This window comes from Sceloporus undulatus, chromosome 9, assembly GCF_019175285.1.
Source record: "Sceloporus undulatus isolate JIND9_A2432 ecotype Alabama chromosome 9, SceUnd_v1.1, whole genome shotgun sequence".
NCBI classification, from domain to species: Eukaryota; Metazoa; Chordata; class Lepidosauria; order Squamata; family Phrynosomatidae; genus Sceloporus; species Sceloporus undulatus.
In genome coordinates, this window is record NC_056530.1 from 33402463 (window position 1) to 33405261 (window position 2799).

A 2799-nucleotide genomic window follows, 5' to 3' on the forward strand; every position below is an offset into this window, starting at 1 on the left:
TTTCCTTTTCATTCAAAATTAGAAAAATCCCTCCTGTGTGATAAACCCACTGTTGACTCCCAGAATCACTGAGTTGGAAGAGACCCCAAGGCCATCCAGTCCAACCCCCTGCCAGTGCAGGAACTCACAATCAAAGCACCCCGACAGATGTCATTGAGCCCTGTTTAAAAACCTCCAAGAAGGAGACTCCATCACTTTCCAAAGGAGTGTGTTCCACTGTCAAACAGCCAAATGGGCAGTATTTCCTGCTAAGGTTTGGAGGAATCTCTTTTGCTGTAACTTGTATCCCTATTCCAGGTCCTATTCTCTGGAGCAATGGAAAACAAACTTGCTCCATCCTCAGTATGACACCCCTTCAAATACATAGGTCCAACCTGTGGTCTACTAGGATGCCTAGTACCTTCACATATCGGTTTGTCAAGCCAGGTGCCCCCCATCCTATATTCTATGATTCTCAGTTGAAATTAATTTTGTTAGTTTTGGCCCAGCTCTCCAACCTGTTACGGTCTTTTGAATTTTGATCCGGTCCTGGAGCATTAGTTACACCCAAATTGGTGCCATCTATGAATTTGATACGCACAGACCTCTATTCCTCACCAAGTTGTTCATAAAGATGTTGAATACCACGTGGGCCCAGGAGACAGACCCTGTGAGACCCCACTGGTCACTCTGTCCAAGATGAAGAGGAGCCATTGCTGAGCACCCTTTGGGTTCAGACAGTAAACTAATTACAAATCCACCTAACAGCTGGATTGTCTAACCCACATTTACTAGCTTGTTTGCAAGATACCATGGGAGTAGGATCAGGCTACACATTTGTGTACAAATGAAGAACTCTGAAGAGAAAGCATATTGGCACCTGCCCATGCCACCAGGAAGCCAAAAGTCAAACCAAAAGTACTAACAAAATGGGGGGGGGGGTGTGTCGTGGCCAAAGAGGCAAACACCCTGAGCACAGCCCACGCTGCTGGGAGGACAGGGGCAAGGTCAAAGGCACAAGCAAGAACCCGAATCCAAACCCAGATTTGAATCTGCACTGGTTCCCACTTGTGTGGATCACTTTATAGAAAAGATGTGAAAAATCAGCATCTTTTTGACGCAGGTTCAAGGGCCTAGAGCATGGACCCCCTTTTGGAATCCGCTTCAGCATCAGATAAGTGGGAACCAGGGTTGTTTGAATCAGTTCAAACGATTCACGATCCGGTTCAAAAGGTAGTGGAATGAGCATGAGTACCCAGTTTTGTTGGGGCAACTGAATTATAGATTGTAAACCTTAAGTGTTGCTGAGTTCACTATTAAGGGTACAGAAATGTAAAGTTATGCTAGTGCAAAGTCCAACAAACCTGGAGGATATGCATATTACTTTTATTAATTTTACAAAGGGAAGCCACCCGTTAATATTAGGAGATCAGGCCACCCTCCTGATACCAAAGACAGAGGGACTAAGTGCCACAACCCAGAAAGGCACAAGGTGCTGAGAGGGGATTTTGCACAGAGAACACCAAGGGCTCCTTCCCGGCTTCTGAGGGTCCTTGAGGCCCTCAGAGGCCGGGAAGGAGGAGGGGGACACCGGTGCGGGCGTCCTTGCCAGCTCCTTCCCGGCTTCTGAGGGGGCCTCAGAAGGAGAGACCTGGGGCTGCGCGGGCCCTGGGAGGAGCCCGCAGAGGCCCAGGAGGCAGCGGGACCGGCCCAGGGCCAGTCTTGCCGCCTTTGCGGGCCGGATGCGGCCCATGGGCCAGGAGTTGCCGACCCCTGCCTTGGAGTGTGATGGAGTCTCCTTCTTTGGATGTCTTTAAACAGAGGCTGGATGGCCATCTGTCAGGGATGCTTTGATTGAGGGTTGCTGCAATGGCAGAATGGGGTTGGGCTGGGTGGCCCTTGTGGTTTTTCCAACTCTATGCTTTTATGGTATCTTATTTTCTTTCATTCCCACCCCCCATTGCTACATCCCTCTGCTCCTGAAGAGCTAGAAACTTCCTGACCGTCAACCAGCTTATAGGTGATCCCTCCCTCTTCATCTTTGCAGCAATGTCTGCTTACTCTCTCATGCTCTGTGGACCTTATCCTAGAGAAGCGACAGAGAGTGTTTCCAAATGGATGACACATTCCATTGCCACTAAAAATAGATTGCACCTCTATTTCACCTTTCCCTCCATTCTATTTTATTCTTATGGAAAGTTAAAAAAAAAACCTGGATGGTTTGCAAACACACAAAACTCCCGGTGCTAGGAACATATGTGTGGCAAGGTAAAATGGGAACACCTAGAATATATGGAGACGCTCTGCACTTCTGTAGGGATTGGCACTAAATGCCCAGTTATAATAATTGGGTACTCTCTAGGAATAAAATACAGTGGGCCCTTGGTAGATGCTGAGGTTTGGTCCCATCGATACCAGAATTCTGTGATTCTAAATTGAAGGCTTTCTAGGTAAAATTCCAGCAGTACATGAATGCGATTAAACGTATCAGTTGCCATTAAATATAAAGAGGACAAGTAGCAGACAAAACAAGGGACTCTTCCTTAGGCAGGAACAGAGAGAGTCAGTCTTGGCCAGTCTACAGAAACTTGAATTTTCCATCAATTTTCGATGGAAAACTGTTCATGTTCCTCTTGGACCAACAGAATCCGCCAGAATCCCGCAAAGCTGCCGGAGGAGAAAGGGCGAGGGTTAATGTACAGGAGCTGTCATGGGAAAAATAAGATATCCTGTTTAAATACAATTATCACCTCTTCCTGAACCACAACCAGCCAAGTGGGAAGAATAGATTGGCTTTGCTCGGCAAAGATTAATCAAGCT